This window comes from Podarcis erhardii, assembly GCF_964252035.2.
Source record: "Podarcis erhardii genome assembly, chromosome: 3".
Classification (NCBI taxonomy): Eukaryota; Metazoa; Chordata; class Lepidosauria; order Squamata; family Lacertidae; genus Podarcis; species Podarcis erhardii.
The window spans coordinates 84,095,528-84,107,068 of NC_138507.1; the positions used below are offsets into that span (position 1 = coordinate 84,095,528).

The window sequence follows — 11,541 nt, forward strand, 5'->3', positions numbered from 1 at the left end:
AAAAGATGCATTTCAGCACTTGTACTGTTTTTTGTAGCAAAGGGGCAGATATGGGTGGGGATCGGGGAGCAGAAGGTTTTGTATGGTTTTTATTTATGGTGTGCATCATACTCAGGAATTTTTTGGGAGCTAATTTGCAAGGCTGGGCTGGCAAATAAAATTGGTCCAAATTTTACCCTCTTTGCTCCTACAGAAGACTTGCCAGGATAGTTTAATGTTTCACATTTGGTGTTCAGTTCTAGCAAAGATTCAGTGTTCTCCTCCTTTCTTTTGTGATCAGGAAACGTTTCTACAAATAGATGGTGATCATTAGCCTCTGCTAATGACAGTGAATCTGTTCATTAACTAGTGACATCCTTTTCCTCCCTCACATTCAAGTGACAGAAAGACCTATCAGCATCTTTGGCTGGCTGGCTGACTTGCCTCATGGGATGTACTGGATTACAATGGGGCATGGGGGAGAGAAAACTTGGATTTGAGGAAGTAACTGAGATCTGGCTGCCTTGGAAGATAAGCAGTGGCAATCTGGAAGCATGAACGAACTGCTGTTGTGATAACACTTAAATGGGATTCCCATAGGTTTGTTCCTTTCAGTGGGATAATACATTGTGTCTTCATTAGGTTTTTCCTTTTTGTATGCATTGTTTATTGTTTTGGAGGTATAGATTTATGTTTCATTTGCTCTCCCATGTTTATGTTGCTTTTGTGTGAGATCCACCCTGCCAGCATAATTCAGAAGAGTCCTCAGCGTGGTTTACAGCATGTAAATACACACAAAAACTCTCTAGGTGATACAGTCATAACTCTTCTTGCGAACGCTTCATGTTGCATTTTTTCGGGTTAAGAACGCAGCAAAACTGGAAGTGTTTACTTCCGGGTTTTGCCACATGCACAGAAGCGTTCTGTGCCATTCATACATGCGCAGAAGCATTCTGCGTGGTTCACGCATGCGCAGAAGCACTCTATTGTGCTTTGCACATGCGCAGAAGTGCCACTCTGGTTACGGACTTTTCGGGGTGCGAACAGCATCCCGGAACGGATCATTTCCGCAACCAGAGGTACCACTGTAACCTTAAAAGAAACAATAACTCATATAATAAGAAGTATTGCAGTAAAAAAAAACACCACACCCCCCCCCTCACTGACAGACCAGTAGGCAGTAGTAAGATCAGTGACTGTCCTAGAAAAAAAGTAAGCGATGAAAGAGTTGCAATTCAGCCTGCATGGTTCAGGATCACAGGGTCAAATTTATACAGGAAAATAGGTAGAATAAGAATGAGAAAGTGCTGGATTGGAGGTTGTCATGTTGAGTAAGGGGAAAGCAGAGGATTTGAAAAACACTGCAGCAATAAAAGACAAAAAGAGCAGTCTGGACATTGTCAAAAGCAATCTAATCAATTCTTAAATGACAGAATGAATGCTGTCTCTGAGGCTGTCAGCTAACCATTGTGCTTTTACAGTTTCGTTTTCCTATTTTAAAAAGTGTCTGCCTCATACGTTCTGTTATCAAAGAACAACACAATTAGGAGGAATTTTCTGCTTGGCAAAAAAACCAGTAAAAGTTAGTCCAAACTAAGTGATGCTTTATTCACAAACTGAACAATTGATGAATACTATATTTTTCATAGGCTTTTTTGTGACTGTTATCCAGAGTGTGGTGATATTTAGATGATGATAGCGTGCTTATATTTGTTTGCATCTTCTCCAACAGTTCTGTTAGTCCTTTCAGCCAGTCCTTTACTATTTCCTCAAGACTTTCCCCAATGGCATCCTTTGTCTTGTAACATGGAGATTTTAACTTTGATGCAGAGCGGGTCTTTTATGAACTGAGTGGTTCCTTCTGATGGCCGTCTAGCAGAGGTTGCTTCTTACAGAAGGCAGAAGAGGTTGATGTTTGATTTTCACTTTTTCCCTATAGCCTTCTCTGCCACCCCCCTCAAAGCAGATTTTCAGGAGACTGCTGGGGGAAGGGGAAATTGGCAAAAATAACTTTCCCTCTTTCTTGAATGCTTATGGAATCTCTATTTCTGCCCCCCCCCCTTTAATTGGTGGGGTGGAGGGCATTGGTTTGAATAAGTTATGGAAACCTGATCAACATCCAATACAGCATTTCATTGTGATTGAGTAAGGTGACCCTTATGTCACCTTACTCGATCACCTTACTTACGCCATAGGCTGACTCGGTCCATGCTGTAGTTGAGTCTGCCATTGATTCGCTAGATGTGCCAAAATCACAAAATTTCCATCTGAGTATGTGGTAAAATTGCCCAACTGTCTTACCACTCCATGTCATTATACATCCTGACAAGTGAGAAAGGTTGTATTAATCAGCCCTCAGTAAGTATATTTACATATATATGGTAGGCACGATCCAAATACCCATTCATACACTATTCTGCAAATGTAGCTCTCCATATAAAGAAGCTTTCCATGTCATATATGCCCCTATTCATAAAATGGACCAAGAAGGGCTCCGTGTGCTAAGAGCTCTGCATGTGCATGGGGGTTGTAGTTCTTGGGAGTAAATTCCATTGAACCAAACAGAACCTTAATACCCATGTTATGTATTTAAGATCCAGAGGCTGGTCTACCAAGATTTCATTTCTAACACTTTGCCAAATGTGTGATCAAAGGAGGAAATGAGGGAGAAATCCTCTTCCGATTTTGATATGTAGGAAAGTGTGCTTTCCCAAATGGGCCGCTATGCTCCACTGATTTTTCTCTCAAATCAGAGATAATGGATATCTTAAATGACTTTGTATTCATGGTTCATTCAGATAATATCCCATGGCTTTCCATGGATCAGGAGTAGACTTAGTTGCTATATCTTAGTTGCTTTCTTCTTTGATACCTAATGTACAAAGTAACAACTGCTATGGGGAACTGCATACTCAAACCTCCACTGAAAATCCTAGTACAGTGGTGCCTCGCAAGACGAAATTAATCCGTTCCGCAAGTCTCTTCGTCTAGCGGTTTTTTCGTCTTGCGAAGCAAGCCAATTGACGGATTAGCGCTATTAGCGGCTTTTAGCGGCTTATCGGCTTAGCGGATAAGCAGATAAGCGGCTTAGCGGCTTAGAAAAAGGGGGGGGAGGGAAAAAAACCCGCAGGAACTCGCAAGACATTTTCGTCTTGCAAAGCAAGCCCATAGGAAATTCGTTTTGCGAAGCACCTCCAAAACGGAAAACCCTTTCGTCTAGCGGGTTTTCCGTCTTGCGAGGCATTCGTCTTGCGGGGCACCACTGTATAGATGTTAGCTTTGTGCACAATGGAACAGCAGGGCAAAGAGCTCTTGAACTCGAGGCCTAAACAACCCAGACAGGATCCAGTTAACTAGCTCAGTACTAAGGTATCTGGCTTGTGCTGACTTTCTATGATATTCCCTGAGAATAACAAAGATTTCTAGTGAATTAGTGAACTTAGGGAATGCAGTTTTAATCAGTAGGGTGTCCTCTGTTAACTACAGCTGGAGCTGTTGATACTAGCATTCATATAAGGTATTTAATGCCTGCTCACATCATTTGAATATGGGCATATGCAGATGGGAATTGAATTGTAGGTCAATTTATTTTATTTTAGTTTTTGGTAATGTGCAATAATTAGAAAATACTTCTTGTAAAATGAGTTACAGTGGTACCTCGGGTTACATATGCTTCAGGTTATACACTTCAGGTTACAGCCTCCGCTAACCGAGAAATAGTGCTTCAGGTTAAGAACTTTGCTTCAGGATGAGAACAGAAATTGTGCTCCGGCGGCGCGGCAGCAGCAGGAGGCCCCATTAGCTAAAGTGGTGCTTCAGGTTAAGAACAGTTTCAGGTTAAGAACGGACCTCCGGAACGAATTAAGTACTTAACCCGAGGTACCACTGTATTTTTCAAACGTTCAGAATTCAGCATAGCTAGAAGAGGCTCTAAGCCCTCAAGTTTTGAATCTTGCACTGTAGGCTTCAGGTGTTTACGAAAGGCACTGTTTTTATTATGGCACAAGCTTTCGTAGGCAAGGTTTAATTGAAAGTGCAATAGCAGTTTTGTTAAAGCATATACTAAACTTTAGCATTATTTTTACTCTTCCATAGTATCTAACTTGAGGGCAGGCTTGGAGAACACATGACATTGTTGGCCCCTTTTCAAAGGGATTCCTTGCTAGCCTGTATGCTATAATAAACTTTTATTGTAATCCTGTCACATTGATTATATACTTCTCATACAAAATTCTATTTTAGTTAGCTGTGTTTCATTTCAATTTATGAATTGAAATGTTTTCCTTCTTAATGAATGTGTTTTTCTGGGACAGAGGAGAGGTGGAAAGGGGGCGCAGGGCAGTACATGAAAGTGTATAACAGTCTGTAAAAAGACAACTTGTAGACTTTCAGAAATGCAGAGCGAACTCCATGCGAGCGTTTACTATTATGCTGTTGGGCAGTAGGTGGCAAACTTCGCTTTTCTTTTTCCTTATATTTATTTTCATACCACAGATTGCCAGAATTTGAAGAGGCTGGTTTGAGTTCCCTGGAAGATGTCATTCCTTGGCAGCATAATTTCAAACCACCTATTTTTGCTCATTGTGTATATGCCTGATGTTGAACATTCAGCTGGGCCGCATTTTCCTCTGGGGTTACTTGGATATGAATAAATGCATAGAATGTTGTTCCTTTTTCTTCTCTGGGTTTAAGCAACAGATTGCTAATATGGCCAATACATTACAAAAGAAGGAACATCTGCCAAGGACAACACTAGTTAATTCGTATCATGGGACCTTGTCATATATCTCTACCCTAGTTCTGGATAATCACCTCATGAAAGCTCAGTTGCCCCTTTCATCCCACAAACGTTTGATTGAGTAGAGTGAAAGGAAATGTTTGCTTGGGTTTCCTCTTAAAAGAGAATTACATGCAGGGGTGGTCTGACCCATTTCACCACCTGAGATGAAATGAGGATGTGCCAACCATGCGCCCCACCCGTTTTTTGCACTGTGCCCCCGCCACCCCCACTTCTGATGCTAGCAGAATGCCCTCTTCCACTGAGATGGGGCATTCCACAAGGCATTGTCACTCATTTTATTAACCCCCAGAGGCGCGGAAGACAAGCCACAACACTGCACACTGGAATGCGCCTACCTCCATTGAAAATCTGGTACTGGCAGAAGTGGTGGGGTGGATGGGGCATTGCGTCTTCTGCTTCTGCCACCTGAGGCAGCTGCTTCACTCAGCCTCATGGGTGGGCCAGCTCTGCTATTATAAATGCCACAGGAAGTTTTGTGTGTGTGTATGATAGGTTGGATCCAGTGTGTCCCATCCATGTACAGAAAGAGATTACAGCAGAAGTACCTGCTGGAGGAGGGCATTCTTCACTGGTTCCGATTTTCCAACTCCTTGCTGCTTCAGAGAGCTTCTGAAGCTAATGCTGTTTTGGACTGCATCAACAGATGTATAGTGACCAGAGTAATAGTACCACTTTATGCTGCCTTAAGTCGGATGAAACTGGAGTACGGTGCCCAATTCTGGGCACCACAATTTAAGAAGGATATTGATAAGTGTGCAGAGGAAGGAGACCAAGGTGATTAAGGGTCTGGTAAAACAAGCCTTATGAGGAACAGTTGAGGTAATTGGGTATGTTTAGCTTGGATAAGAGGAGATAGGATAACCATCTTCAAATATCTAAAGGGCTGTCACCTGTTTTCTCCTGCTCCAGAAGACCCAAACCAGTGTCTTCAAGAAAGGAGATTCTGACTAACCATCAAGAAGAACGTTCTGATGGTACATAATGGAACCTCCCTTGAGAGGTTGTGGACTCTCCTTCCTTTGAGGTTTTTAAGCAGAGGTTGGATGGCCCTCTGTTATGGATGCTTTAGCTCAGATTTCTGGGTTGGACCTCAAGGTCTCTCCCAACTCTACAATTCTGTGATTCTCTGGAGCAGCTTTTGAAGGTGCAAATAATTTCTTTCCACTTGCCCTATCAGGAAAGCTCTGTGAACAGAACCCCACCCATGGATAGCCTAGATTTAAGTTTATGAATCCATCATGTAGGTTTTATTTCATACAAATGTGAATGTCCAGGTTCTGTTTTGGGCAGGCAGAATAAGCATTTAAGTTCTAAGAAAACTGGCAGGCAGTTGCTTTTGGTCCAACAAAGGTACTTTGTGCAAAAGACATGAAAAGGCAGCTCACACCATCAAAAGGCAGCAGTGTGGCATACAACCTCTTGTATTTAAGAGATATGGCTAGGCATGTGGTACTGGCCACAATCTGGAGGTTTACAAGCTCAGGAGGAAGCTGCAACAAGTTCAGCAGACTGAACTCAGTTCATTCTCTTCCCTGCTAACCATTTGTCCAGAAGGAGGAAAGGTTTATGTGTTCTAAGCCACTTTTCTTATGGACCAATAGGTTGTTTCTCCTAGGTCCTTCAACATTTAAATAGCTTCCTAACAGGGACTCACTGTATTTTCATTGGTTTGCAGGCACAAAACAAGTTGCTGGTTTTGACCTGGAGATAGTCTGGCACTCAGTTATTTAAGGACTGCTTTCTGCTATGTGAACCTGGCATGCAACTGAGATAATAATTACTGTAAATGTTTTTCTCCTTTATCTTCTTAAGTCAGGCAGATGGGTACCAGATATTTATTGTAGCCCCTCAAAACATGGGGGGCATTCCTCCCAAGCATTGTGAATCTGAGATTTTAGTATTTGATCATCTAGATTCTTGTGGATTTTTTGTTTGTTGTTTTTGCTGTTGCTCTGTCTAGTATGGTTTGACTGGATTTAGCCTGTTTTTTCTTCTTCTTCTTCTGGATAACTGATATATGTATAACTTTATTTAACTACTGCTTACTACAGTGGTGCCTCGCAAGACGAAATTAATCCGTTCCGCGAGTCTCTTCGTCTAGTGGTTTTTTCGTCTTGCGAAGCAAGACCATTGACGGCTTAGCGGATTAGCGCTATTAGCGGCTTTTAGCGGCTTATCGGCTTATCGGATAAGCAGATAAGCGGCTTAGCGGCTTAGAAAAAGGGGGGAGGGGAAAAAAACCCGCAGGAACTCGCAAGACATTCTCGTCTTGCGAAGCAAGCCCATAGGAAATTCGTTTTGCGAAGCACCTTCAAAACGGAAAACCCTTTTGTCTAGCGGGTTTTCCGTCTTGCGAGGCATTCGTCTTGTAGGGCACCACTGTATTTTGTTTTTTATATGGTTTTATATGGCGGTTGTCTTCATGAATTATGTAAATTATCTTGAATTCCATATTTTTGACAGGAAACAGGTGTACTACTTAAAAATAAATAAAATCCCCGTAAGGTGATTTTTTAAAAAATCATTTTCAGCTTGGCAAAATAGATCGGGGATGAAGGCTGCGAAGTGTACTTCTGTATTTGCAAGATTTCTTTAGTGTAAGATTCTAAGGCGGTTTACGACAATAGAAGATACAGTTTTAAAAACAAGTAGAGCCTTTGCAATTACAAAACAAATAAATTCAGCAGAAGAGGTAGGTCCCACAAAACAAAATGGCTTACCTGTCAAAGGGCTTGGTAAAGAGGTGCATCTTCAGCGTATGACAAAAACAGAAGATTCCAAGCGCATCTCTGTGGGTGAGTCTTCCTTAATTTAGTGACTGCCACAGAAAAAGCACTCTCTTGGAGTGCCCTTCCCAACTACTCTGAGGATAGTAGAACTAACAAAATCAACTGCTGCTAATCTTAAAATCCATAATCCTTTTGAGGACCACAAAGGCTTATAGACCTGATAGTAAGATTAGCACATTTGAGTCACTTAACTCTTTAAAACAGTCACACTTCCTTAGCTTGAGAACAGTGAACTCGGCTATATGGGATAAATGCCTTTATAAATTTTTATTAAATGGGATTTAATTTTGGCCTCTAAGCTTTTATTGATAGATTAATAAGCTAAAGCTTTAGCTAATTAACTGGTGGAAACAAAATTTTAATTCACCTTGTGCCAGAGTTTGATGTCATACTAGTGCCAGGTGAAGACGCTTTTATTTGGCCACACATTCCAACACTTACTTTAACAATGGCTTTATTCTTTGCTGTTGGAATTTGTTTTATATTTTCACCATGTTTTTATATATCTATGGTCTTTTCATTCAGATTGTACAGTGCCCTCATATGTGCTTTAGAAGGATGGCCTAGAGATCTTTAAAATAGCTAAATGGCAGACCTGCAAATTAGGGCACATTATGGCTAGTACATGTGAAAAGGGCTTACGGGTCTTAGCAGACCACAAGTTTAGCACGAGTCAGCACTGTGATGTAGCAGTAAGAAAGAAGCTAATGCTATTCTAGGCTGCATCAACAGAAGTATAGTGTCCAGATAAAGGGAAGTAATAGTACTGCTTTATTTTGCCTTGATCACACTATACCTGGAATACCACATTGCAGGGGGTTGGACTAAATGACCCTCGGGACCCCTTCCAACTCTACAGTTCTGTGATTCTGTGATAAGTAATATGTAATATGCTTAGTAATATATAAATAGAATTATTATTATTATAACTTAACTGAAATTTAATATCATAGTTAATTAATAAGTAAATTGACATTTGCAGCAGTATAAATTCATATGCCAATAAATACTACTATTGTATACCACATTATATCACTCACACAAGATATGCATTTAAACAGCATCTTGTACTTTCAGTTTCTACACACACATATAAAATACTCATAACAAAATAAGACATAATAATTATATCAGAATAGTTGCGCTTCTGGTGCAATCTTGTGCAGGTCCACTGGGAAATTCAATGAGACTCAACCCCAGTTAAGTGTTTGTAGGGTTGTATCAACAACCTCAGATATGCAGATGACACAACCTTGATGGCAGAAAGTGAGGAGGAATTAAAGAACCTTTTAATGAGGGTGAAAGAGGAGAGTTCAAAATACGGTCTGAAGCTCAACATCAAAAAAACGAAGATCATGGCCACTGGTCCCATCACCTCCTGGCAAATAGAAGGGGAAGAAATGGAGGCAGTGAGAGATTTTACTTTCTTGGGCTCCATGATCACTGCAGATGGTGACAGCAGTCACGAAATTAAAAGACGCCTGCTTCTTGGGAGAAAAGCGATGACAAATCTAGACAGCATCCTAAAAAACAGAGACATCACCTTGCCAACAAAGGTCCATATAGTTAAAGCTATGGTTTTCCTAGTAGTGATGTATGGAAGTGAGAGCTGGACCATAAAGAAAGCTGATCGCCAAAGAATTGATGCTTTTGAATTATGGTGCTGGAGGAGACTCTTGAGAGTCCCATGGACTGCAAGAAGATCAAACCTATCCATTCTGAAGGAAATCAGCCCTGAGTGCTCACTAGAAGGACAGATCGTGAAGCTGAGGCTCCAATATTTTGGCCACTTCATGAGAAGAGAAGACTCCCTGGAAAAGACCCTGATGTTGGGAAAGATGACAGGAGGAGGAGGGGATGACAGAGGACGAGATAGTTGGAGAGTGTTCTTGAAGCTACCAGCATGAGTTTGACCAAACTGCAGGAGGCAGTGGAAGACAGGAGTGTCTGGCGTGCTCTGGTCCATGGGGTCACGAAGAGTCGGACACAACTAAACAACAACAACAAGGGTTGTATCCTTAACCCTATAGCCTCCAAGTTTAAGTCCTAATACAATTATCAAATGGATCATAAGACTAATGATTTTTCAAAGTAAAGTGTTGGAAAGGCTTCTGCCAGCACAGAGGCAATGTAAGTGGACACTTCCCTTTTCTGTTTTAACCCCTGTGGCCTTGCTATAGTAGAAGCACTATGAGGGCATTGAACAATCTGAATGAAAAGACCGTAGAAATATAGATATATAAAAGCATGATGGAAATATAAAACACAGAAAACAAATTCCAACAGCAAAGAATAAAGCCATTGTTAAAGTAAGTGTTGGAATGTGTGGCTACATAAAAGCATCTTCACCTGGCACTAGTATGACATCAAACTTGGCACAAGACAAATTAAAATTTTGTTTCCACCAGTTAATTAGCTGGAAACCTATGTCCCTACTGTGGAAGCATGTGTGATTCCAGAATTGGCCTCTACAGTCACTTACGGACTCATTGTTAAAATCATGTTTATGGAAGGCAATGTTACTCTGCTATGAGTGATCACTGATGATAAAGAAGAAACTGTGGTGGTCAACGCAGAATTCCTTGGGAATGTCTGTTGGATGTTTCTGACACTACAATGAAGTTCAAAGTCATTTTTTCCTTGCTGATGCTAAAAGGGGAAGATTGCCTGAAAGACGCTATGCAATGTTTGCCAAATTGTTCGACATATTATGAATGTTGCTGTGTTTTTTTTCCCCTTTTTGATGATATTCCCAATGTTCTAACTAATGGTGTCTCATAAAGGATTTTATATCTGATGCAACATCCTGAGTAATGTGCTGCGTAATGTGTTAAAATCTGTGTTCTGTGTCATCAATTATTTTTAAGCATCTTGATCAATTTCTTTTGTATGCTGACTGAAATTGCTTGAAGACAATCAGTATATAAGGATAAGGGTTTCTTTGTAGATGTACTGTCAAATATTGGCCATATAGTGATCAAGATAAAGGACCTATTTAAGAGTTTGCTACAATGCCACTATTCATTCCACTTTTGTCACTGTGGAACACATTTTCTCTTTATTAAATTAGTTTGAAAATGAATGCACAATTATGCATGCTGTTATCTCTTGTTAGAAAAGATAAGGTTGTGATACTGGAGGTTTACAGTTTCATGTTTGTTTATAGTTTGTGGCTGTTTCAGGACACTATAATACACACACACACATATTTATACAGTACAACACATAAATTATTAAAAAGTTAAGATTGGCTGCAGGTCCTTGTCAAACGTACAGGGACACATCCAGATTTGCTGCCCCATAATGTGTGGAATGCCTGCAGGAAGGTACAGAAAATTATTTGGTTCAAAGATTGGATTGCAAAATGGGACTTAACAAAACTTGCATTCAAATGGGCTAGTTGTATAGCTGATACATGTATTATTTAAGGTAGTTACATGCTTCATGATCACTTAAGTCTCAAGTGGTATACATTAAAATTATTTAAATAATAAAAAACAGAAAGTTTCCTTTAAATGTCTGTTTCAGGAGAAAGGTATTTGCTGGACTTCTGAATTCATTATTTGTTTGTTTGTTTCTAGCCTTTCACCTGAAGGCCCCATGGTGGGTTACCACCACTACTTCTTTTCTAGAAAAATAGGTGCTGGTACTCACCATGAAGTTGTAAGTGCTACACTTTTTAACAATAATGAAAAGTAGTGCCGGTACTGTGTTTCCTTGAGTGCCCACTCAAAAAAGGCACTGGTTACCACATTGGCCAACCAAATTCCTTTGCTGTTGCTTTCCAGATATTCCTATTCAGCAACTTACTTCCTCTGAAGTTGGAGGTTTCCATATAGCCTTCATGACTAGCAGCCCTGTAGACTGCCCCTCCATGATTTAATTAATTTTAATTCAAGCCCCATGGCTCAATTAAAATGAAGTAATAAAGCCCATTGAACAGCGGGTCTCATCTCACTTTTTTATTTCATT

At 40.5% G+C, this 11,541-nt stretch overlaps 1 protein-coding gene across 10 annotated transcripts in view; it reads left to right on the top strand.

The window, feature by feature from the left end:
* The window catches only part of LTBP1 (latent transforming growth factor beta binding protein 1), a 193,433-nt gene that overhangs the window by 19,265 nt on the left and 162,627 nt on the right, over positions 1-11,541 (top strand). The gene's annotated exons all lie outside the window — the stretch shown is intronic.